The sequence below is a fragment of the Drosophila santomea genome, unplaced genomic scaffold, assembly GCF_016746245.2.
Source record: "Drosophila santomea strain STO CAGO 1482 unplaced genomic scaffold, Prin_Dsan_1.1 Segkk10_quiver_pilon_scaf, whole genome shotgun sequence".
Lineage (NCBI taxonomy): Eukaryota > Metazoa > Arthropoda > Insecta > Diptera > Drosophilidae > Drosophila > Drosophila santomea.
In genome coordinates, this window is record NW_025318941.1 from 344,141 (window position 1) to 371,833 (window position 27,693).

Below are 27,693 nucleotides of genomic sequence, written 5' to 3' on the forward strand. Positions count from 1 at the left end.
TTAAAATAAATATTAAAAATACTTGACCCAAACTCGTCAAATTTTAATATGTGCATTATAAATTCACGGTTTAAGTTGTACACATTTAAAACTGAAGTATGAGTATTTTTATTTTCAGAGCAAACACTTTTGTTTTAAGAACGAATCATATTTATTGTTTATTTACACGAATTTAAAAGTTTTGTTATTCTTATTTTATATATAGTAAATGTATACATAAAAACTTCCATAACTTTTTTCTTAAAAATTAAATTGTTACACTTTTCTTAAAGTTCTTACAGCTAAACATATTTAACGAAACGCGCTGTCAAGCAAAATAACAAATAGATTCCTGGGCATCTATAAAAACGAAGAAAGACAAATATAACAATAAGTAAATAGAAATTTTGTTATTAGTTACATTACCTTCATTTATTGCCGACTGTGCTTCGGTAAGATGTTGCCTGCTGAGATGGTTTTTAATCTTCCTATCGTAAAAAGGAAACACTGCGCTTCAGGTCGTCCTATTTAAAAACCAATGCATGCTCATTCTCTGGGCGTATTTCGCAGAAGTCAATTTTTAACTGTAAATATTACACATTAATTTATAGATTTATTTCTTTTAGAAGTAACATTTGGCAACACAAAAGTTTTATACACATACATGCATACGCATATACATATGCGTGCATGCAAACACGTGCATAGGCCACCGACTTTTTATGTATGTATATTACATACTTTATTTAAAGATTTCTACTTACCCTGCACACCGTGCCCATTTTCACATTATTCTTCAATTATTTCACTTAATTCATTTTGTACTTGTTACTCCAGGAACTTTTTGACACTAAATGAGCGACGTGTTGCAATCGATTATCGAAAAAACATATGTTTCTTCAACAACACAGAAATGTAATCGATATAAACAAGTGTAAGAAGTCGAATGGCTGAAGATTTTTCGATCGCATAAATTTTAGTTTAAACTTCTTATATTTTTTGTGTATATTCTTTTAAAATTGGCCGCATAAAATGATCAAGGAATATACATAAATGAGAAAAGATAAACCTTTGTTTTCCATTAGTATTAATAATATCGCTTTTGAAATGTGTAATTCGAGGACAACTAGTACTTATTCCAAGAACGGTTGTCTTAAAAATTTTAAGTACGACACAGTACATTTTTAAGAACGTTCGTTCTCAAATTATTCGTTCTTCAGTTTTCTGAGTGTACGTTACCTCATTCCGAACGACCTTACTCTTACGCGGTATCAAAGTCAAATTTAATATTCTGTCCTACTTTAAACGAAAGCTCACTGCTTTATGATCTTCAGCGAATTAAGCCTGTCTATTCGCCAGGTCCCGACGGAATTCCTGGCTGTGTGCTTAGATTCTGTGCGGAAGCCTTGTGCAAACCTCTACTAAAACTATTTAAATTATCTTTGGAATCTACTCAGTTCCCCCAAATATGGAAGGAGTCCTTTGTGATCCCTCTCCATAAAAAAGGTAGCAAATCGGATGCAAGCAATTACAGAGGAATCTCCAAATTGTCTGCTATCCCTAAGCTTTTTGAAAACGTTATCACTCCTCATTTGCAGCACCTTTGTAGGTCAATTATTTCACCATGTCAGCATGGGTTCATGAAACGCAGATCAACAACCACTAACCTTCTGGAGCTAACCTCCTTCGTAGTACAGGGTTTCAAAAATAATCTTCAAACAGATGTCATTTATACGGATTTCAGTAAAGCATTCGACTCTGTTAATCATTCACTTTTAATAAAAAAACTTGATTTATTAGGTTTCCCTGTTAATCTCCTAAATTGGATTCTAAGTTATCTGAATGGCAGGACGCAACGGGTCCTCTTTAAAAATTTTCTTTGTTGTACTCTCCGAGTCTCATCCGGCGTCCCACAATGGAGCCACCTAGGTCCGCTCCTTTTTACCATATTTATTAACGACCTTCCCTTAATAATAAATCATTCGCGTGTACTAATGTACGCTGATGATGTAAAATTATGCTTGCAATATAAGGACATTTCTCGCCATTTGGACTTACAATCTAGATTGCTTTCAAACCTGGTGCCGTGATAACGTATTAAACTTAAATGGCTCTAAGTGTAAAGTTATGACCTTTTGTCGTGCCAACTCAATGCACGCAACTTACACTTTAAGTGGCTGCTCTTTGGACAGAATAACACATGTTGATGATCTTGGTGTTCTTCTGGACCCTAAACTTAAATTTTCAGACCATATTTCGTCTATTGTCAATAAGGCCAGGGGTGTGCTTGGTTTTATAAAACGGTGGTCAAAGAAATTTGATGATCCTTACTTGACCAAAACATTATTTAATTCTCTAGTCCGTCCGATCCTCGAGTATGGATCACCTGTTTGGAGTCCACAATATGAAGTTTACTCGGACCGCATTGAATCGGTTCAAAAGAACTTCTTACTTTTTGCCTTACTGCGCCTTAATTGGGATGCAAACCGTAGATTACCTCCTTATTCGAATAGATTAATGTTAATTAACTTACCCTCCTTAGCTAACCGTAGAACGATGCTTGGAACAGTCTTTATTTTTAACCTTATTAGTGGTGAAGTGGAAAGTCCCGACTTGGTTAGTCGGCTAAACTTCACTGTTCCAAGCAGATTTACTAGAAATTACGTACCTCTAATTTTAAATCATTGTAGATCTAACTATGAGTTGCATGATCCCTACAGAGTATTATGTTCTGACTATAATAGATTCTATCCTATTATCTCTAATTCTGACTCTCTGCCGTTTTTAAAGCGATCAATACTAACGTACTTAACGAATTCTTAGATATTACTACTAGCATACATATATTTCCTCGTCCTTTACTGTCTTCTATATCGCGTCTATCTTCCCGCGATTCGAGCCGTACGATACACGGCAGCGCCCCTCGGTCGGTTGGGCGGGAGGTGTGGCCGTGGGACTCGCGCGAAAAAAAAAAAAAACAAGAGAGAACGCTATAGTCGAGTTCCCCGACTATCTGATACCCGTTACTCAGCTAGTGTAAGAGCGAAGGACAGTTTTTGGCGGTTTGTGGGCGTTAGAGTGGGCGTGGCCAAAAGTTTTTAGGCAAATCGATAGAAATTTACAAGACCAATACAAAAATGAAAAAATATTAAAACATTTTTCAAAAATGTGGGCGTGGCAGTTTTGGGCGGTTTGTGGGCGTTAGAGTGGGCGTGGCAACCTAAATCGACAAACTTGCGCTGCGTCTATGTCCCTGGAGTCTGTATACTCAATCTCAACTTTCTAGCTTTTGTAGTTCCTGAGATCTCGACGTTCATACGGACAGACGGACAGACGGACAGACGGACAGACAGACGGACGGACAGACGGACATGTCCAGATCGACTCGGCTACTGATCCTGATCAAGAATATATATACTTTATATGGTCGGAAACGCTTCCTTCTGCCTGTTACATACTTTTCAACGAATCTAGTATACCCTTTTACTCTACGAGTAACGGGTATAAAAACATTAATAGTTCGTACGGAAATATAAGTGAAATGGTATTTCTTCTCCCGGAATTCAACCCATCATCCATCAAGTCCTTAGATTCGCAACACTTCATTAGACGCGTTGACTCCCTTCAAACCGCATATCGTTGGGATGATCGATATCTAATATTTGCAGTTAAACAAAAGATGCTTGGTTCTGCTTGGTATTGGGTAGACTCAACTGAAGAAGTCTTCCAAACATGGCCAGAGTTTAAGTCAAAGTTCCTCAACGATTTTCCATTTCTCAATAATTCCGAAGACGTTCACCTTAAAATGTCAAAAATTTGTCGAGATCTCAGAGAATCACCGCAAGACTATTTCTATAAAATGCTAGCTATTGGTAAAAAGGGTGAGTTAACCGATTCAGCAATATCAACACACATCATCAACGGGATTAATGATTACGATTTTAAAAGGAAGATATCTAATAATTATATATCTTGTAACGACCTGTTAAGAGATATTCTTGCCTATTTAGCGCATAACGAAATAAAGCATAATCACTTTAATATGTCTAGCAAACGTGATCCCAACGCTCAAAAACAAAATATACAAGCGTTTCCAAAAAATGTTAGTATGCCACGACCATTAGTTTGGGCGGTACCGAAAGGTGCTGGTGAGCATCGTTTGGCAGTAGTAGTGTATAAGCATTGTTTTTTATACTTCACAGAATATACTTCTTTATAATGACAATTTAAGTGTGGTATGCCAAAAAACAGTTTCTATTGTTATTGCAGCACATATGGGTTTTTTATTTAAGGCATTTGGTGTTGCATTTTTGAACTGTCTGCAACGTCCCCTTTCTCCAAAAACCACCCAATGTTCATAATTTTATCATAACTGTAGGATTGATCCGAAATTTGTACTTATTTGTTTGAAGAAACACTGTTTGAATATACTACTGAGCTTTCTCTTTCTGCATTTGTTGGTCGACCTCTCTTTTTTTTTTTTGCAATGGAGTTTATGAGCAATTTCCGATTGAAATTTTATAAAGGGAATATGTTTTTGCTTTGGGTTTAAAAAATTCTGATGTACCACTTTATTGATCGGTTCAAATTTTGTAGAGCTCTATTGCTCCTGCCAAATCTACTTCACCCACGTATAAAGCAGCAATAACTGGCCTTGAAATATCAATGTAAGCTTTTTCTTTTTGGCTCCAAGGTTTGCATATTCCAACAGGCTGATAACCTCCATATATTAGTTAAACAGGCGTATTATCAAACCGTTTTGCACACACAAGATAATGGTTAATTTCGCATTTCATATCAAAAGAACCAGTCCCGCGCTGTTTTAATTCCGCATCTGAGAGCAGTTGGCAATTTCTTATTAACGGTACCTGTTGCAAATATTCCTATATTCTTTAACGAAATCAGAAGGCTTACTGACGCAAGGATCAATTTTATCAAAGCCATTGTCAACAACATCGCAACAGTCAGGCTCACATCCTTCAATCACTGTATTTTCCCGAAGGGCAACCTCGATACTTTCTCCCTTTCAATAATTCCATCTAAACTCTTCTCCAGTACCTTAGAAACAGAATTATTAACATTTCTTCTTTTGCTTAAGCATATCGCTGTCATTCAAGATTTACTCAATCGAGAAAGGAAAAGAAGTGTTTATCCCCAACTCTGAATTTGCGAATAGGGGGAGTGTATCAAGATCACGTTATCGAAAAATTCTAACACTGAATCGGCAATATCCTAGTGTTACGATTTCATTTCCGGTGGTGAGGTACCCCCAGGTGTCGTAATTGAATACTTGTATCATGTCTTCAAAGAGATTAAAGAGAATCTCAATAAAAACTGGGTATCTTACAATGTTACTAGGATTACGTCGTCCTTTCATGGGCCTCTTCAGTTTAGGGCACCTTTGTGCGGCAGCTTCCATTGAGATGATTGAGCTTTGGTTTCCACTTCATAACCATAAACCCACGATTCGACACCACGACGCCACAGTCAACATTCGGAATGCATCCGCCCACTTAATTTTGTTTTTTACACAAAATTGGATACAGGTTCTTTGACCCATTTTTATGAATAGGTAATAATCAAAGACATAACGCCACAAAAAAATCAAAATTCGCGAAAATTCAAAAATTCGCGATACTTTGCGAAATTCGGGAAATAATATGTATTTATTCTAAATCTACTATTAATTAGTTTGCAGGGGCGCCAAGCGTGGGCGTGGTCGCATTTTTTCACAAATTATCAATGCTATAACAATAAAATGTGTGAAGTTTAAACCATGTAACTCAATTTTTCGACTTTATGCCCAAAAATCTAATTCTGGACCATAGTGCAGTGGTTGTACGTACTAAATAGGTATTAAATGTTTCGATACTTCTACATTGCAGCCTTAATTACAATGTAACCCTAGACAAGAGCAAGTTATCGATAGGAAGGGAGCGAGTGTAGAGTCGAGAGTCAAGTGGAAAAGTTGTCAAAAGCGGTTGTTACTAAATCTAAATTTCGTCGTCATAAGTCTATATAATTAAATGTTAAGCTATATTATTTGTTTAATTAAACCATATAAGCAAAGAACTTACCCTCGTCCTTGCAGTACTTCGATTAAATGTTGGTGACTACAAACAAAATTTTGTTCTTGTTAAAGATTTTCTATAAAAAACACATTTGGATTTAGAATTGACCCTTGACCAGATCTGCTGCGTCGTTGTCGTTCTTTTGCCTAAATTGGCAGTATGATTTAAGCGCATAATTAATGAAAAGAAATAACCGAAAAAGTATTGTCGAGACCAAAAAACGTTAAGAAAACGTATAACCTGTCAAGATTATTGGGAAATAATGACCCGGGAGAAGTTCTCTATTGGTTTTGGGCTCCAACAATTTTTCTTGAAGTTAAAGTTATGCTAACGAATCGGTCGGATGCGGAAATACAGACCTTGAGGGCGCGTTTCCATCCTGGACATTGCAACAAATGCCGCATGCATATACATTGCGCACAAGAACAATTCAGAGAACGGGGCTGGTTACAAGGCCAGAAAGGCAAGGAGACAACAGAGGGCCGAGGAAAGCCTCCCTGCTGGTTGCACAAGCAATCGGCGACAAACGCCTTGGAATGGCACGGTCTATTCTCTGACTAGAGCTTCAAATTACCGCAAGCCGATATTGACGACCCAGAGAAAGCAGCTAACGGCTCGATCGGCCATTTCAAATCCAGGCGTCATCGGTGCTGTCAATCCAATATAAAAATTTTCTTTAAGTAGCCTGGGAGGCGAGAAGAGGAAGTCAGCAAGATGGTAAAACCTAAGCCACCGCTATACTCCGCGCTGAGCCCTTGTGGTAAGTTTTTGGTGTGATGAATTTCGTCGGCAGTTATTTATGTAATATTTTTATTAGGATCGGCGATTGTTAAAAAGTTTAAAAGTTAAAAATTTTACTGAATCGAAGTTGCCAGAAGCAGTAACGTAGTGTAAAGCATCGTTCGGCGATGAATTCCCTACTTTCCTCATTGACATACACCTCTATCACGATGTTGTCGCAGAACTGAGGGACCTGCCGCTCCACATCATTGCAGTCTAGGGTGAAGCGATTGACCACGGCCCACTTGTCGGTGTTTAGGCCCGGGTTCTGCGACTCCTCACGTTCTCAGGAGGCCGAAGAACTCGATTAAGGGCTGGTCGGAGTGCGGCGGGCACATACCATAGACGGCCGAGATGACCCATTGGGCTGTTTCCTCATCCTCGCAGACTACTAGCATGCTGGAGTCGAACGTCTGCGGATAGATACTCGTAAGGCCCACAGTATTAAAAAATATGTATGTACCATGTACCATGTACCATGTAGGCTGATGTATGAAGCCTATGGTGGCAAACAGCAGCGCCAGATAAAATCCCGGTTATAAGTAAGAACTATATATTGGACTTACTCATAATTTAGCATTAAGGGATAAAACTGTACAGATTCCTTTCACGCATACATAGAGATATAGGAGAGCATAAGTAAAAGGCGAAGAAGAAAAGCGCGGCATTCTGTGGCGAGTTCTTGGTTAGACGAGTCGAATAAAGGAAAATAAGAAGTTTAACCTACGCATCGGCGTCGGTTGGCGTTCACAATTAGGGCAACGGTGTCCACACCGTCCGAGTACGAACTCTGGTTTGTTATCACCAGACCGTATCGCCGGTTCTCGGGCATTGTGTTCGCATACGGCGGCCAAGTATCCCTCTTTCTGCAATTCCTATTTTCCTATTTTTGCACTCCACCACTTGCTCCACTGCGCTGCAGCTGGTTCTCATCTCCGGCTTGCACGCCATTATTTTTGGGGGAATTGGTTCGAGTAAGAATACTCGCAGTGAACTGTGGTCCAGAAATCGATTTTTATACCCGTTTCTCGTAGAGTAAAAGCAAAGACATTAGAATAATTATTCTAATGTCTTTGGTAAAAGGGTATACTAGATTCGTTGAAAAGTATGTAACAGGAAGAAGGAAGCGTTTCCGACCATATAAAGTATATATTCTTGATCAGGATCAATACCCTAGTCGATCTGGCCATGTCCGTCTGTCCGTATTTACGTCGAGATCTCAGGAACTATAAAAGCTAGAAAGTGCACACTCCATATAGAGGCAGCGCAAGTTTGTTGACCCATGATCTCACGCCCACCCTAAAGCCCACAAACCGCTCAAAACTGCCACGCCCACGGTTTGTGGGCGTTAGAGTGGGCGTGGCAACATGAATCGACAAACTTGCGCTGCTTCTCTGTCTTGGGAGTCTGTATGCTTAATCTCAACTTTCTAGATTTTGTACTTCCTTAGATCTCGACGTTCATACGGACAGACAGACAGACGAACGGACAGACGGACATGGCCAGATCGACTCGGCTATTGATCCTGATCAAGAATATATATACTTTATATTGTCGGAAATGCTACCTTCTGCCTGTTACATACTTTTCAACGAATCTAGTATACCCTTTTACTCTACGAGTAACGGTTATAAAAATGTGTTGATATTTTTCAAATTTTTGTTAGTCTTGAAAATTTCCATCGATTTGCTTAAAATCGTTTGGCCACGCTCACCCTTACTCCCACAAATTTTAAAAAATGTTTTGATCATTTTCCAGTTTTGTATTGGTCTTGTAAATTTTTATCGATCTACAAAAAAACTTTTTGCCACGCCCACTCTAACGCCCACAAACCATCAAAATCTGTCAGTGTTGCAGACTCTCATTCGCACTTCCACTAGCTGAGTAACAGGTATCAGATAGTCGGGGAACTCGACTATAGCGTTCTCTCTTGTATTTTAAATGCAATTTTCTTCTTCATCCAAATCAATATTGTAAATATCTTCATCATCATCAGAATCGCACTGCAGATCGAAATACACGTAGGGATCCGAGAAATCTATAGCTCTATGAAATATATCAGTTGCGACAATTGAATGTGACAATCTATATTTCTTGTAAGCTATGTTGCATGCTTGAGAAGCCTATGTATCCTAGTAGAACCAAGCTCGAATTATTAATATGGTAATTGTGACCCAATATTTTATGAATTATTCCATATTTTGTTTTCAAAAGAGTCTATAATTTTTATGGGTATAACAGAAGTGACAAAAATTGAGTGATCTGAAAGCTGTTTGCCAGGTGTTTCGGTAGTAAACTTCTGCTTGTATATTGAATGACCCGTTGAACCATCAAATCCATAGCTGCATATTAGTTTCAGAACTGTTTGAGAACTGATTTAAAACATCAGCCTGCATTTTAATAATTCTGTACGCAGTATGATCCAAAAGGTTTTGTAATGATACTTGGGCACAGGTTTCGGTTACGTTTATATTTACAGGACGGCATTGTAATTTAGATTCCATTACTAGACTATAATAGTTTGGATAAATGTTACTGTGGCGACTTGTATTCATAAATCTAGTGTTCATGTATTGCCGGTTTGTAAGAGAATTTTCTAGAAGGAAAGCCAAAACTTCATCGGGAGCATGTAGAATGGGTTTTTGTATACCAAATTGCTTTCTCGATTCAGATGATTATTCGGGTGTTGTTATGGTTTTCTTAAGAATAAAAGCCGTTCCTTCCTGCTTTGTTTCTGCGCAGAGAGTGCTGTAGCATGTGCAAGAAGATTTGCACCACAGTTATTTTCATCTGCAGGCTCAGATGCAAATTTCCTTTTTAATCTTGTGCCCGCATTTGTATAAGACGTCCATTGCTGTGGTGTCTTGCAGGTTTCATCGAGTGTAATTGATATTTTAGACGCCATCCAGACATAAATCGTTCAAGCATGTAGTTATATTTGGAAAGATACTTACAAATGTAACTATTAAAATTACTGATTTTTTTTTGTCTATTTCCTTTAAGATCTTGGATTCCAAAGCATTTTTATTAATCTTGGTGTACAGGGTGGGCCATCTACTTGTGACCCGTGTGATTCGTAAATAAAATTGTTAAGGAAAAGACAATTTGTTAATTTTGCACAGGCATTTATTTTAATTCAAGGAGATTAATATTATTAACATTTAAAATATTATTTGGATCATGTGCTCGCCTTTTTCCCTGATGACGAAATTGGCTCTTTGTTCGGCATTTTTCATCACTTTCTCGAGCGTAGCTTTCGGTATGGCCGCTATTTCACGTTCGATGTCCGCCTTGAGTTGAGTTAAAGTCCTTGGCTTGTTGATGTACACTTTAGAGTTCAAAAATCCCCACAAATAAAAGTCGGGTGGCGTTAGATCGGGCCATCTTGTTGGAACCAGAAGTTATGCATTCGCTTTCTACGCACAATTGGCATCAAAAAATCGGTTATCATAGCTCGATATCGGTTGCCATTGACGGTAAGTGGCTTCGATTGATCGTTGGTGGAGTGTAGTTATCCATAGTTAATGACTACTTGAAATGAAGAATCAGATGTGGTATGACGTTGGTCGATTTGACAATGTATGTCAAAGTTATTAAGAGTTGTCGTGGGTCACATTTAGATGGCCCACCCTGTATATTCAGTCCAATACACATTGAATTTTTCGATTGTTTCTGCGCCATATTTCGAAAAGTTGCCTATATATTACCAAATAGTGAGAAAAGGGGGACAAATAGGGATGAGTTTTCGATTTGTGGCGAAAGACAACACTCACAAGTACAATCTGGACAAATTAGTTGCTTTCAGCATGGAACAGCTTATTAGTTATATTCCACGAAAAAACGGAGAACGCATGTTAGTATTCTAAAAAATAATACACATAATTTGGAAGATGACTTTTCATAATTAAGTTGAATTTTCTGGACCAATTTTACACGTGTGGCACAATATAAAGCAACTAAATATTTTATTTTATTTTATTTCTTTTCAGAAATCAGCTGTTCGCTAGCACAGTTTGAAAAGCTGTCAACAAGTTTTGGTGCCGCTTTTAAAGGTTTGAATTAAAATTTTTTATTAATGTATGATTTATTTACTTTAGAATTAAAATAGATATATTAACATCGAAAACTCGACTTTACGCCAAAAAAACCGATTTCTGGACCACAGTTCACTGCGAGTATTCTTACTCAAACCAATTCCCACACAAATAATGGCGTGCAAGTCGGAGCCGAGGACCAGCAGGAGCGCAGTGGAGCAAGTGGTGGAGTGCAAAAATAGGAAAATAGGAATTGCAGAAAGAGGGATACTTGGCCGCCGTATGCGAACACAATGCCCGAGAACCGGCGATACGGTCTGGTGATAACAAACCAGAGTTCGTACTCGGACGGTGTGGACACCGTTGCCCTAATTGTGAACGCCAACCGACGCCGATGCGTAGGTTAAACTTCTTATTTTCCTTTATTCGACTCGTCTAACCAAGAACTCGCCACAGAATGCCGCGCTTTTCTTCTTCGCCTTTTACTTATGCTCTCCTATATCTCTATGTATGTGTGAGAGGAATCTGTACATTTTTATCCCTTAATGCTAAATTATGAGTAAGTCCAATATATAGTTCTTACTTATAACCGGGATTTTATCTGGCGCTGCTGTTTGCCACCATATGCTTCATACCTCAACCTTAGCTAACATGGTGCATACATGGTACATACATACTTTTTAATACTGTGGGCCTTACGAGTATCTATCCGCAGACGTTCGACTCCAGCATGCTAGTAGTCTGCGAGGATGAGGAAACAGCCCAATGGGTCATCTCAGCCGTCTATGGTATGTGCCCGCCGCACTCCTGCCAGCCCTTAATCGAGTTCTTCGGCCTCCTGAGGACGTGAGGAGTCGCAGAACCCGGGCCTAAACACCGACAAGTGGGCCGTGGTCAATCGCTTCACCCTAGACTGCAATGATGTGGAGCGGCAGGTCCCTCAGTTCTGCGACAACATCGTGATCGAGCTGTATGTCAATGAGGAAAGTGGGGAATTCATCGCCGAACGATGCTTTAAACTACGTTACTGCTTCTGGCAACTTCGATTCAGTTTTGATTGCTAGGACGTTTTTGGGTTTTCCAAATTATTTGTTAATATTTTTTGGCTATTTACTCGAAATAGTAAAATTTTATGAAGTTAGAAAATTAAACGTGAATAAAAGTTATTAAAAAAAAATATGGCGTCTTCGCGGCAACTGCATTTCTGACCGAGTAATTTCTCTGGCATTGATTAAGTTTCTTGCACATGTAAGAGATAGGAACTTCGTCACCTTCGTCATTTATCTGCATAAGCACGCCACCAACGCCGGTGTGACTGGCGTCGCAGTGGATATAATACGTAACACTGGGACATTACAAAACTGCTTCTTTTAATTCTCAAAAGCTTCGTTAGCTGCCTTGCCCCAATTAAAACGTAGTTTTTCTTTCAACGCATCCGTTAAAGGTGCTGAGACAGAAGCATAATTACGAATAAATTTCTGGTACCACCCAGTCATACCCAGGAATCGTCGCAATTGCTTAATAGACTTAGGAACAGGATAATCTACGATAGCGCTTATTTTACCCATATCCATTGTGATTGCGCCATTGCCTACAATATGGCCTAAGTAGCTGACCTCCTTTCTACAAAATTTGCTTTTGTGAACATTGATGGTTAATCCAGCTTTTCTTAGACAAGATGATATTTCTTTCAGAACTAATACATGTCGTTCAAAGGTATCGGATACGATCAAAAGGTCGTCTAGATATATAAATACTTCGTTTTTTAAAGTGCATGGAATTATTCCGCCCATTAATTTGGACATGGTTGAGAGCGCGTTGGTAAGACCAAATGGCATTACGGTGAAGTGGTAGAGAGGTCTACCTGGTACCGTAAAAGCTGTTTTATCACGCGAACTTGTCCCTAGTGGGCAACCGGCTTTGGCAACCGGCTTAGGATGCCATCTATGATGGGCATTGGATAAGCATCCTTGCGTGTCACTTGGTTCCCCTTTCGGCTATCTATACATAATCGCACTTTTCCGAGTTTGCGGACCAATACGACAGGGGAAGACCACGCACTGGTCTACTCTTCAATAACCCCTAAAGCAAGCATGCGATCCAGTTCATCATACATAAGTTTTTCGATAGCTGGGGACACAGGATAATGTCGCTGCTTGATAGGTACGGAATCGCCAACGTTAATGGAGTGGGAAAGCATGGTCGTTCTTTCTATACCCTTTTCGGCAAAAGAAGGAAAGCATTAAACTACGGCGTCAAGTTGCTGTTTTTGTTCTTCAGTCAGAAAACGAACATCGTCTAGATCTACTGCTGAGAGATTACTTTCTGGACTAGGTTTCATTTTATCCTATGGTAATAGCTGATATTCTGTCCAAAAATCGAACCCTAAATAAAGTGATTGCTTTAACGAAGGTACGATGTAAAAAGTAATATCCTTGGTCATATTGTTGTACTGAATTTCTGTGCGAATCTTGCCCACGGTGTTTTGGGATTTTCCATCGGCAGTATGAACAATACTTTGAACAGGTTTATAAGGACACTTTTCTATCAGTATTTCTTCGGCTAGTTTTCCACCTATACAACTAAAAGAGGCACCAGTATCCATTAATCCAGATACCGATCGGCCAAGAACTTTTACGTCTGCGTATGTTCGTACATCAGAGGCAATAATTGCTGATAACAGAGCCGTATTTCGATTTTTATCTGATCAAAAAAATCTTTAATACGCTGTGCAGATCGCGAAGGCTGTCTCTGATGTTTATTGAGAGATTCGCCGGGTGGACCTAATTCGGTTAAAGGATAGTCTGGTTGTTGAGACAAATCAGGGAGAGAGGGTACAGAGCAGCTATTGGTTACTCCGTATTGGCGGCTTTCGTCAACACTTGTTTGTGTGCCCCTTTCAAAGGTGCACGGCCTCGGTAGTTTTTTGAGCGACAATTAGGGCATGAAGGAAGGTAGGTGTCTGTTTTGCCACGCCCATAGCAGAACACACGACGTTCGGCTAAGCAATCCTGATATCTGTGTCCGATTTTGCTACAATTCCAGGAGGATAAGTTAATTGCGGAAATTTCAACTGTGTCTGAATCCGACTCCACTGCACAAACCTATCAGGAGCAGGAAAAGGTTTTCGCAATCCTGGCTTGACAGTAAGCATGAACGTTTCCCTTTTGCGAATAATCTTCTTTAGCTAAGAAATGCTACTGATCTCTTTATATAAAAAAGCTCATGTTGAATTTCTGGGGTACACTTTGGTGGTAACGCCAATACCAATCGCTAGCAACACCTTCAAATAAAGTGTTGACATGGCTAGTTAGAAACACAAAATTACCTTATAATGTCTGTTTGGTAAGAGCTTCGACCCTAGTAAGAAAATAGATAAGAATTAGTTTTATCCGGGGTAGAGTGTAGTTTATTCACCCACAATTCTAGATCCAACCTGAAAAGGAAACAGGAAATATAAAAATGGTTACCTGTGTCACACTCCAATTAAAACTCAAACTGGTGGCATCCTTATAAGTCCCATATGTACACATTCGGTGTTGGAAAATATAAGAAGGGAATGCCATGAGAGAGTCGAGAGAGAACCAACAATAGAAGCGGACGTGATTGCAACGAGCGGCAAAAACTTTAACATCGATTAAAACTTATTTGATTAATTAATTAAAGTATACCTAATACTATAACGTTTCGATTCATTCACATAGTTAGTCGCGCTACCCAATCGCTTAATTCCTGACAAAACTAAAAGCTTACACACATAGGCATCGCGAATCATCTAATAAGAAAGATCCCTAGAAATAATATTACGGCTGAGTCACTTGCAGAACTATCATCAGATCACTCACCAGTTTTACTTGCTCTCAGGCATCGACCACATACAACTGAGCACACCTACAGGCTGACAGGCAACAGGACCAACTGGGTAAGGTACACGAAATACGTTTGTACTCACATGGTACCAACTCAAACAGTGTCTACCTATGAGGATATTGACCGCCTGATCGAATCGATGGAGGAAAATCTTGTTGCTGCAGCCAAGGCCTCTACCCCTCCAGATACACACAAAAAGACCTACAGGCTGACAGGCAACAGGACCAACTGGGTAAGTTACACGAAATACGTTTGTACTCAAATGGTACCAACTCAAACAGTGTCTACCTATGAGGATATTGACCGCCTGATCGAATCGATGGAGGAAAATCTTGTTGCTGCAGCCAATGCCTCTACCCCTCCAGATACACACAAAATGACAAATCATACCAAGACAACTTGCGAAATCGAACAGCTAGTACTTGAAAAACGAAGACTAAGAAGAGAATGACAGAATCACAGATCCCCAAAGGCTAAGGAACAGCTAAAAATAGCAACACGTAGACTAACCAGGGCACTTAAGCTTGAGGAAGCAAACGTCCAGCATCTATATATCGAACAGCTATATACCCAGCAGCAAGAAGAACCCTTTGTGGAAAGCACACAAAAATATTCAGCCACCAGCAGAAACAGTCGTTCCACTGCGAGGCCCCTCAGGAAGCTGGATACGCAGCGAACAAGATAGAGCAAGTGCATTCGCTGATCACCTTCAAGGCGTATTCCAACCAAATACTGCTAGCAACTCATTTGTCCTACCTGTAGCAATTAAAATCCAGCCACCAATAAATCCAATTACATTTAGTCAACGTGAGATAGCATCTATAATAAAAGATCTTGAGCCCAAAAAATCACCTGGACACGACTTGGTGACACCAAAAATGATCATAGAACTCCCACCGTGTGCGGTTCTGACCTTATGCAATCTCTTTAACGCTATTACGAAACTTGGATACTATCCCCAAAGGTGGAAAAAGGGGGTCATAGTGATGATTCCCAAACCAGGCAAAGACAAAACGCAACCCTCATCCTACAGACCAATCAGTCTCCTATCGTGTCTCTCGAAACTGTTTGAAAAGGCATTCTTAAAACACCTAGCTCCCTACTTAAGAATGCGAAACACAATACCATCCCATCAATTTGGTTTTCGCAAAAATCATGGAACGATCGAACAGGTCAATCGCATCACAAACGAAATTCGTACTGCTTTTGAGAGCCGGGAATACTGCTCAGCAATATTCTTAGATGTCGCACAAGCATTTGACCGAGTCTGGCTGGAAGGACTAATGTACAAGACAACAAAACTGCTTTCGCAGAATACCCACAAAGTGTTCGAATCTTATCTCTTCAAAAGAGTGTTCTCAATCAGGTGTAACAGTTCGACTTCACACGACCGCGTCATCAATGCTGGAGTTCCCCAAGGAAGTGTGCTGGGCCCCGTTCTTTACACTTTATATACAGCAGACATGCCTACAAACTATCAGCTCACAACCTCTACGTTTGCTGACGATACCGCAATACTCAGCCTATCCAAATGCCCATCAAAGGCAACAGAAAAACTTGACTGTCATCTTAAAACAGTGGAAAGATGGTTTGCGGACTGGCGCATTAAGATAAACGAGACCAAAAGCAGACATGTAACATTCAGACTGAATAGACAAACCTGCCCACCATGTACCCTAAACAATACACTCATCCCACAATCAGACGTAGTAACATAACTATCAAAACATAACATAACTAACAAAAACCAATCAATGCAGAAAAAAATTGCCGAATTAGTGAAACCATTGCGCGAACTTCAAGAGAGATCTTTTCATCCGAGCGGTATTATAGAGTGTAGTGTATGCCTAACACGTCTCAACAAGTCCTTTCGCGATCGATTGCGTCACAAGCTAAGGTTGCTACGTCACAGCAACACGATAATGTTGCTACGTCTCGGCAACACGCTAATGTTATCACGTCACAGCAACACGATAATATTGCTACGTCTCAGCAACAGTACAATATCGTTACGTCACAGCAACACGATAATGTTGCTACGTCTCGGCAGCACGTTAATGTTATCACGTCACTGCAACACGATAATGTCGCTGTCTTTTCGCAACATTCGATCTTTCCGCAACACGTTCATTTCTCAATGACACCGCAAATCCACGTTAATTCGCAAACGTATACTTATTCGTCACAGCCAAATTAATTCTCCGATTCCCCACGCTCATTTGGGACACTGTAACGCAACAAAGGCGCCGTTCGGCACATATTTACAGCCACACTATGATTTATATCATACAATACACATTCGTAACATCGTCAAAAAATAACGAAAATCCATATACCCCGATTCCGCCAAACTTCTTATACAACCGCGGCCCAGCGGTATCTGAAAACATTAATAGTTCGTACGGAAATATAAGTGAAATGGTATCTCTTCCTCAGGAATTCAACCCATCATCCATCAAGTCCTTAGATTCGCAACACTTCATTAGACGCGTTGACTCCCTTCAAACCGCATATCGTTGGGATGATCGAAATCTAATATTTGCAGTTCAACAAAAGATGCTAGGTTCTGCTCGGTATTGGATAGACTCAACTGAAGAAGTCTTCCAAACATGGCCAGAGTTTAAGTCAAAGTTCCTCAACGATTTTCCATGTCTCAGCAATTCCGCAGACGTTCACCTTAAAATGTCAAAAATTCGTCGAGATCTCAGAGAATCACCGCAAGACTATTTCTATAAAATGCTAGCTATTGGTAAAAAGGGTGAGTTAACCGATTCAGCAATATCAACACACATCATCAACGGGATTAATGATTACGATTTTAAAAGGAAGATATCTAATAATTATATATCTTGTAACGACCTGTTAAGAGATATTCTTGCCTATTCAGCGCATAACGAAATAAAGCATAATCACTTTAATATGTCTAGCAAACGTGATCCCAACGCTCAAAAACAAAATATACAAGCGTTTCCAAAAAATGTTAGTATGCCACGCCCATTAGCTTGGGCGTTACCGAAAGGTGCTGGTGAGCAACGTTTGGCAGTAGTAGTGTATAAGCATTGTTTTTTATACTTCACAGAATATGAGACCTTTTTCTTTATAATGACAATTTAAGTGTGGTATGCCAAAAAACAGTTTCTATTGTTATTGCAGCACATATGGGTTTTTTATTTAAGGCATTTGGTGTTGCATTTTTGCACTGTCTGCAACGTCCCCTTTCTCCAAAAACCACCCAATGTTCATAATGTTATCATAACTGTAGGATTGATCCGAAATTTGTACTTATTTGTTTGAAGAAACACTGTTTGAATATACTACTGAGCTTTCTCTTTCTGCATTTGTTGGTCGACCTCTCTTTTTATACCCGTTTCTCGTAGAGTAAAAGGGTATACTAGATTCGTTGAAAAGTATGTAACAGGCAGAAGGAAGCGTTTCCGACCATATAAAGTATATATATTCTTAATCAGGATCAATAGCCGAGTCGATTTGGCCATGTCCGTCTCTCCGTCCGTCTGTCCGTCCGTATGAACGTCGAGATCTTAGGAACTACAAAAGCTACAAAGTTGAGATTTAGCATACAGACTCCAGGGACATAGACGCAGCGCAAGTTTGTCGAATCATGCTGCCACGCCCATTTTAACGCCCACAAACCGCCCAAAACTGCCACGCCCACACTTTTGAAAAATTATTTAATATTTTTTCATTTTTGTATTGGTGTTGTAAATTTCTATCGATTTGCCAAAAAACTTTTTGCCACGCCCACTCTAACGCCCACAAACCGCCCAAAGCTGCCACGCCCACACTTTTGAAAAATGTTTTGATTATTTTTCATTTTTGTATTAGTCTTGTAAATTTCTATCGATTTGCCAAAAAACTTTTTGCCACGCCAACTATAACGCCCACAAACCGCCAAAAACTGTCAGTGTTGAAGACCTCCTTCGCACTTCCACTAGCTGAGTAACGGGTATCAGATAGTCGGGGAACTCGACTATAGCGTTCTCTCTTGTTTTTTTTTGCAAATGGAGTTTATGAGCAATTTCCGACTGAAATTTTATAAAGGGAATATGTTTTTGCTTTGGGTTTAAAAAATTCTGATGTACCACTTTATTGATCGGTGGCAAATTTTGTAGAGCTCCATTAGCATACCTGCCAAATCTACTTCACCCACGTATAAAGCAGCAATAATTGGCCTTGAAATATCAATGTAAGCTTTTTCTTTTTGGCTCCAACGTTTGCATATTCCAACAGGCTGATAACCTGCATATATTAGTTAAACAGGCGTATTATCAAACCGTTTTGCACACACAAGATAATGGTTAATTTCGCATTTCATATCAAAAGAACCAGTCCCGCGCTGTTTTAATTCCGCATCTGAGAGCAGTTGGCAATTTCTTAATAACGGTACCTGTTGCAAAGATTCATATTTTCTTTAACGAAATCAGAAGGCTTACTGACGTAAGGATCAATTTTATCAAAGCAATTGTCAACAACATCGCAAAAGTCAGGCTCGCAACCTTCAATCACTGTATTTTCCAGAAGGACAACCTCGATACTTTCTCCCTTTCAATAATTCCATCTAAACTCCTCTCCAGTACCATAGAAACAGAATAATTAACATTTCTTCTACTGCTTAAGCATATCGCTGTCATTCAAGATTTACTCAATCGAGGAAGAAAAATAATTGTTTATCCCCAACTCTGAACTTGCGAACTCAGCTTCCATTGAGATGATTGAGCTTTGGTTTCCACTTCATAACCATAAACCCACGATTCGTCACCACGACGCCACAGTCAACATTCGGAATGCATCCGCCCACTTAATTTTGTTTTTTACACAAAATTGGATACAGGTTCTTTGACACATTTTTTTGAATAGGTAATAATCGAAGACGATCCAAAACACGTGCATGCAAATCAGCTGTCAACAATTAAGTGTACATTCAAAATGGCCCAGCTTGTCGGCATAAGTGACAGACATGAGTACCAACATAACGCCACAAAAAAATCAAAATTCGCGAAAATTCAAAAATTCGCGATACTTTGCGAAATTCGGGAAATAATATGTATTTATTCTAAATCTACTATTAATTAGTTTGCAGGGGCGCCAAGCGTGGGCGTGGTCGCATTTTTTCACAAATTATCAATGCTATAACGCTAAAATGTGTGAAGTTTAAACCATGTAACTCAATTTTTCGACTTTATGCCCAAAAATCTAATTCTGGACCATAGTGCAGTGGTTGTACGTACTAAATAGGTATTAAATGTTTCGATACTTCTACATTGCAGCCCTAATTACAATGTAACCCTAGACAAGAGCAAGTTATCGATAGGATGGGAGCGAGTGTAGAGTCGAGAGTCAAGTGGAAAAGTTGTCAAAAGCGGTTGTTACTAAATCTAAATTTCGTCGTCATAAGTCTATATAATTAAATGTTAAGCTATATTATTTGTTTAATTAAACCATATAAGCGGAGAACTTACCCTCGTCCTTGCAGTACTTCGATTAAATGTTGGTGACTACAAACAAAATTTTGTTCTTTTTAAAGATTTTCTATAAAAAACACATTTGGATTTAGAATTGACCCTTGAGCAGATCTGCTGCGTCGTTGTCGTTCTTTTGCCTAAATTGGCAGTATGATTTAAGCGCAGAATTAATGAAAAGAAATAACCGAAAAAGTATTGTCGAGACCAAAAAACGTTAAGAAAACGTATTACCTGTCAAGATTATTGGGAAATAATGACCCGGGAGAAGTTCTCTATTGGTTTTGGGCTCCAACAATTTTTCTTGAAGTAAAGTTATGCTAACGAATCGGCCGGATGCGGAAATATAGACCTTGAGGTCGCGTTTCCACTCTTCAATAATGCAATAATGCTCGCTCATTATTCCATCCTGGGCATTGCAACAAATGCTGCATGCATATACATTGCGCACAAGAACAATTCAGAGAACAGGGCTGGATACAAGCCCAGAAAGGCAAGGAGACAAAAGAGGGCCGAGGAAAGCCTCCCTGCTGGTTGCACAAGCAATCGGCGACAAACGCCTTGGAATGGCACGGTCTATTCTCTGACTAGAGCTTCAAATTACCGCAAGCCGATATTGACGACCCAGAGAAAGCAGCTAACGGCTCGATCGGCCATTTCAAATCCAGGCGTCATCGGTGCTGTCAATCCAATATAAAAATTGTCTTTAAGTAGCCTGGGAGGCGAGAAGAGGAAGTCAGCAGGATGGTAAAACCTAAGCCACCGCTATACGCCGCGCTGAGCCCTAGTGGTAAGTTTTTGGTGTGATGAATTTCGTCGGCAGTTATTTATGTAATATTTTTGTTAGGCTCGGCGATTGATAAAAAGTTTAAAAGTTTAAAATTTTACTGAATCGAAGTTGCCAGAAGCAGTAACGTAGTGTAAAGCATCGTTCGGCGATGAATTCCCTACTTTCCTCATTGACATACAGCTCTATCACGATGTTGTCGCAGAACTGTGGGACCTGCCGCTCCACATCATTGCAGTCTAGGGTGAAGCGATTGACCACGGCCCACTTGTCGGTGTTTAGGCCCGGGTTCTGCGACTCCTCACGTCCTCAGGAGGCCGAAGAACTCGATTAAGGGCTGGCAGGAGTGCGGCGGGCACATACCATAGACGGCTGACATGACCCATTGGGCGGTTTCCTCATCCTCGCAGACCACTAGCATGCTGGAGTCGAACGTCTGCGGATAGATACTCGTAAGGCCCACAGTATTATGTATGTATGTACAATCCCGGTTATAAGTAAGAACTATATATATACTTACTCATAATTTAGCATTAAGGGATAAAAATGTACAGATTCCTCTCACGCATACATAGAGATATAGGAGAGCATAAGTAAAAGGCGAAGAAGAAAAGCGCGGCATTCTGTGGCGAGTTCTTGGTTAGACGAGTCGAATAAAGGAAAATAAGAAGTTTAACCTACGCATCGGCGTCGGTTGGCGTTCACAATTAGGGCAACGGTGTCCACACCGTCCGCGTCCGAACTCTGGTCTGTTATCACCAGACCGTATCGCCGGTTCTCGGGCATTGTGTTCGCATACGGCGGCCAAGTATCCATCTTTCCCTCTTATTTTTGGGGGAATTGGTTCGAGTAAGAATACTCGCAGTGAACTGTGGTCCAGAAATCGATTTTTATACCCGTTTCTCGTAGAGTAAAAGGGTATACTAGATTCGTTGAAAAGTATGTAACAGGCAGAAGGAAGCGTTTCCGACCATATAAAGTATATATATTCTTGATCAGGATCAATACCCGAGTTGATCTGGCCATGTCTGTCTGTCCGTATGAACGTCGAGATCTCAGGAACTATAAAAGCTAGAAAGTGCACACTCCATATAGAGGCAGCGCAAGTTTGTTGACCCATGTTCTCACGCCCACCCTAAAGCCCACAAACCGCTCAAAACTGCCACGCCCACACTTTTAAACAAGAGAGAACGCTACAGTCGAGTTCCCCGACTATCTGATACCCGTTACTCAGATGGTGGAAGTGCGGGAAAGAGTTTTCAACGCTGACAGTTTTTGGCGGTTTGTGGGCGTTAGAGTGGGCTTGGCAAAAAGTTTTTTGCAAATCGATAGAAATTTACAAGACTAATACAAAAATGAAAAAATATCAAAACATTTTTCAAAAGTGTGGACGTGGCAGCTTTGGGCGGTTTGTGGGCGTAAGAGTGGGCGTGGCAAAAAGTTTTTTGGCAAATCGATAGAAATTTACAAGACCAATACAAAAATGAAAAAATATCAAAAAAATTTTAAAAGTGTGGGCGTGGCAGTTTTGGGCGGTTTGTGGGTGTTAGAGTGGGCGTGGCAAAATGAATCGACAAACTTGCGCTGCTTCTATGTCTTGGGAGTCTGTATGCTTAATCTCAACTTTCTAGATTTTGTAGTTCCTTAGATCTCGACGTTCATACGGACAGACAGACAGACGAACGGACAGACGGACATGGCCAGATCGACTCGGCTATTGTTCCTGATCAAGAATATATATACTTTATATTGTCGGAAATGCTACCTTCTGCCTGTTACATACTTTTCAACGAATCTAGTATACCCTTTTACTCTACGAGTAACGGTTATAAAAATGTGTTGATATTTTTCAAATTTTTATTAGTCTTGAAAATTTCCATCGATTTGCTTAAAATCGTTTGGCCACGCTCACCCTTACTCCCACAAATTTTAAAAAATGTTTTGATATTTTTCCAGTTTTGTATTGGTCTTGTAAATTTCTATCGATCTACAAAAAAACTTTTTGCCACGCCCACTCTAACGCCCACAAGACTCTCCTTCGCACTTCCACTAGATGAGTAACGGGTATCAGATAGTCGGGGAACTCGACTATAGCGTTCTCTCTTGTATTTTAAATGCAATTTTCTTCTTCATCCAAATCAATATTGTAAATATCCTCATCGTCTTCAGAATCGCACTGCAGATCGTAATACACGTAATTCCTCTTTTGAGAAATACTAGACAACAATAGATCCGAGAAATCTATAGCTCTATGAAATATATCAGCTGCGACAATTGAATGTGACAATCTATATTTCTTGTAAGCTATGTTGCATGCTTAAGAAGCCTATGTATCCTAGTAGAACCAAGCTCGAATTATCAATCTGGTAATTGTGAACCAATATTTTATGAATTTTTCCATATTTTGTTTTCAAAAGAGTCTATAATTTTTATGGGTATAACAGAAGTGACAAAAATTGAGTGATCTGAAAGCTGTTTGCCAGGTGTTTCGGTAGTAAACTTCTGCTTGTATATTGAATGACCCGATGAACCATCAAATCCATAGCTGCATATTAGTTTCAGAACTGATTTAAAACATCATAACATAAAACATCAGCCTGCATTTTAATAATTCTGTACGCAGTATGATCCAAAAGGTTTTGTAATGATACTTGGGCACAGGTTCTGTTAAGTTTATATTTACAGGACGGCATTGTAATTTAGATTCCATTACTAGACAATAATAGTTTGGATAAATGTTACTGTGGCTACTTGTATTCATAAATCTAGTGTTCATGTATTGCTGTTTTGTAAGAGAATTTTCTAGAAGGAAAGCCAAAACTTCATCGGGAGCAAGTAGAATGGGTTTTTGTATACCAAATTGCTTTCTCGATTCAGATGATTATTCGGGTGTTGTTATGGTTTTCTTAAGAATAAAAGCCGTTCCTTCCTGCTTTGTTTCTGTGCAGAGAGTGCTGCAGCATGTGCAAGAAGATCATCAGCATCACAAGCATCTCAATTATTTTCATCTGCAAGCTCAAATGCCAACTTCCTTTTTAATCTTGTGCCCGCATTTGTATAAGACGTCCCATTGCTGTGGTGTCTTGCTTTTAGACGCCAGCCAGACATAAATCGTTCAAGCATGTAGTTATTTGGAAAGATACTTACAAATGTAACTATTAAAATTACTTATTTTTTTTTGTCTATTTCCTTTAAGATCTTGGATTCCAAAGCATTTTTATTAATCTTGGTGTACAGGGTGGGCTATCTACTTGTGACCCGTGTGATTCGTAAATAAAATTGTTAAGGAAAAGACAATTTGTTAATTTTGCACAGGCATTTATTTTAGTTCAAGGAGATTAATATTATTAACATTTAAAATATTATTTGGATCATGTGCTCGCCTTTTTCCCTGATGACGAAATTGGCTCTTTGTTCGGCATTTTTCATCAATTTCTCAAGCGTAGCTTTAGGTATGGCCGCTATTTCACGTTCGATGTTCGCCTTGAGTTGAGTTAAAGTCCTTGGCTTGAGAGTTCAAAAATCCCCACAAATAAAAGTCGGGTGGCGTTAGATCGGGCCATCTTGTTGGAACCAGAAGTTATGCATTCGCTTTCTACGCACAATTGGCATCAAAAAATCGGTTATCATGGCTCGATATCGGTTGCCATTGACGGTAAGTGGCTTCGATTGATCGTTGGTGGAGTGTAGTTATCCATAGTTAATGACTACTTGAAATGAAGAATCAGATGTGGCATGACGTTGGTCGATTTGACAATGTATGTCAAAGTTATTAAGAGTTGTCGTGGGTCACATTTAGATGGCCCACCCTGTATATCCAGTCCAATACACATTGAATTTTTCGATTGTTTCTGCGCCATATTTCGAAAAGTTGCCTATATATTACCAAATAGTGAGAAAAGGGGGACAAATAGGGATGAGTTTTCGATTTGTGGCGAAAGACAACACTCACAAGTACAATCTGGACAAATTAGTTGCTTTCAGCATGGAACAGCTTATTAGTTATATTCCACGAAAAAACGGAGAACGCATGTTAGTATTCTAAAAAATAATACACATAATTTGGAAGATGACTTTTCATAATTAAGTTGAATTTTCTGGACCAATTTTACACGTGTGGCACAATATAAAGCAACTAAATATTTTATTTTATTTTATTTCTTTTCAGAAATCAGCTGTTCGCTAGCACAGTTTGAAAAGCTGTCAACAAGTTTTGGTGCCGCTTTTAAAGGTTTGAATTAAAATTTTTTATTAATGTATGATTTATTTACTTTAGAATTAAAATAGATATATTAACATCGAAAACTCGACTTTACGCCAAAAAAAAATCGATTTCTGGACCACAGTTCACTGCGAGTATTCTTACTCAAACCAATTCCCACACAAATAATGGCGTGCAAGTCGGAGCCGAGAACCAGCAGCAGCGCAGTGGAGCAAGTGGTGGAGTGCAAAAATAGGAAAATAGGAATTGCAGAAAGAGGGATACTTGGCCGCCGTATGCGAACACAATGCCCGAGAACCGGCGATACGGTCTGGTGATAACAAACCAGAGTTCGGACTCGGACGGTGTGGACACCGTTGCCCTAATTGTGAACGCCAACCGACGCCGATGCGTAGGTTAAACTTCTTATTTTCCTTTATTCGACTCGTCTAACCAAGAACTCGCCACAGAATGCCGCGCTTTTCTTTGCCTTTTACTTATGCTCTCCTATATCTCTATGTATGTGTGAGAGGAATCTGTACATTTTTATCCCTTAATGCTAAATTATGAGTAAGTCCAATATATAGTTCTTACTTATAACCGGGATTTTATCTGGCGCTGCTGTTTGCCACCATATGCTTCATACCTCAACCTTAGCTAACATGGTGCATACATGGTACATACATACTTTTTAATACTGTGGGCCTTACGAGTATCTATCCGCAGACGTTCGACTCCAGCATGCTAGTAGTCTGCGAGGATAAGGAAACAGCCCAATGGGTCATCTCAGCCGTCTATGGTATGTGCCCGCCGCACTCCTGCCAGCCCTTAATCGAGTTCTTCGGCCTCCTGAGGACGTGAGGAGTCGCAGAACCCGGGCCTAAACACCGACAAGTGGGCCGTGGTCAATCGCTTCACCCTAGACTGCAATGATGTGGAGCGGCAGGTCCCTCAGTTCTGCGACAACATCGTGATAGAGCTGTATGTCAATGAGGAAAGTGGGGAATTCATCGCCGAACGATGCTTTAAACTACGTTACTGCTTCTGGCAACTTCGATTCAGTTTTGATTGCTAGGACGTTTTTGGGTTTTCCAAATTATTTGTTAATATTTTTTGGCTATTTACTCGAAATAGTAAAATTTTATGAAGTTAGAAAATTAAACGTGAATAAAAGTTATTAAAAAAAAATATGGCGTCTTCGCGGCAACTGCATTTCTGACCGAGTAATTTCTCTGGCATTGATTAAGTTTCTTGCACATGTAAGAGATAGGAACTTCGTCACCTTCGTCATTTATCTGCATAAGCACGCCACCAACGCCGGTGTGACTGGCGTCGCAGTGGATATAATACGGCCGTTGAAAATATGGGGTACGTAACACTGGGACATTACAAAGCTGCTTTTTATACCCGTTACTCGTAGAGTAAAAGGGTATACTAGATTCGTTGAAAAGTATGTAACAGGCAAAAGGAAGCGTTTCCGACCATATAAAGTATATATATTCTTGATCAGGATCAATAGCCGAGTCGATCTGGCCATGTCCGTCTGTCCGTCCGTCTGTCCGTCTGTCCGTCCGTATGAACGTCGAGATCTCGGGAACAACAAAAGCTAGAAAGTTGAAATTAGGTATACAGACTCCAGGGACATAGACGCAGCGCAAGTTTGTCGATTCAGGTTGCCACGCCCACTCTAACGCCCACAAACTGCCCAAAACTGCCACGCCCACATTTTTGAAAAATGTTTTAATATTTTTTCATTTTTGTATTGGTCTTGTAAATTTCTATCGATTTGCAAAAAAACTTTTTGCCGCGCCCACTCTAACGCCCACAAAACGCCCAAAGCTGCCGCGCCCACACTTTTGAAAAATGTTTTGATATTTTTTCATTTTTGTATTAGTCTTGTAAATTTCCATCTATTTGCCAAAAAACTTTTGGCCACGCCCACTCTAACGCCCACAAACCGCCAAAAACTGTCCTTCGCACTTACACTAGCTGAGTAACGGGTATCAGATAGTCGGGGAACTCGACTATAGCGTTCTCTCTTGTTTAAATTCTCAAAAGCTTCGTTAGCTGCCTTGGACCAATTAAAACGCATCCGTTAAAGGTTCTGAGACAGAAGCATAATTTCGAATAAATTTCTGGTACCACCCAGTCATACCCAGGAATCGTCGCAATTGCTTAATAGACTTAGGAACAGGATAATCTACGATAGCGCTAATTTTATCCATATCCATTGTGATTGCGCCATTGCCTACAATATGGCCTAAGTAGCTGACCTCCTTTCTACAAAATTTGCTTTTGTGAACATTGATGGTTAATCCAGCTTTTCTTAGACAAGATGCTATTTCTTTCAGAACTAATACATGTCGTTCAAAGGTATCGGAAACGATAAAAAGGTCGTCTAGATATAAAGCTGTTTTATCACGCAAACCTGTCTCTAGTGGGCAACCGGCTTAGGATGCCATCTATGATGGGCATTGGATAAGCATCCTTGCGT

At 39.7% G+C, this 27,693-nt stretch overlaps 3 long non-coding RNA genes across 3 annotated transcripts; 2 read left to right on the forward strand and 1 right to left on the reverse strand.

Moving 5' to 3' along the window:
- Nucleotides 1-301: 301 nt before the first annotated feature.
- On the reverse strand, nt 302-960 carry LOC120457513. Its single transcript, XR_005616989.1, has 3 exons — nt 744-960; nt 406-563; nt 302-339 (listed from the first exon to the last, which is right to left on the reverse strand). It is a non-coding gene; the product is annotated as an uncharacterized LOC120457513 (long non-coding RNA).
- A 10,242-nt stretch (nt 961-11,202) lies between these two features.
- Nucleotides 11,203-11,615, forward strand: LOC120457512. Its single transcript, XR_005616988.1, has 3 exons — nt 11,203-11,262; nt 11,321-11,518; nt 11,580-11,615. It is a non-coding gene; the product is annotated as an uncharacterized LOC120457512 (long non-coding RNA).
- A 13,937-nt stretch (nt 11,616-25,552) lies between these two features.
- LOC120457511 lies at nt 25,553-26,091 on the forward strand. The gene is made up of 3 exons (XR_005616987.1): nt 25,553-25,611; nt 25,670-25,864; nt 25,926-26,091. It is a non-coding gene; the product is annotated as an uncharacterized LOC120457511 (long non-coding RNA).
- Nucleotides 26,092-27,693: the final 1,602 nt, after the last annotated feature.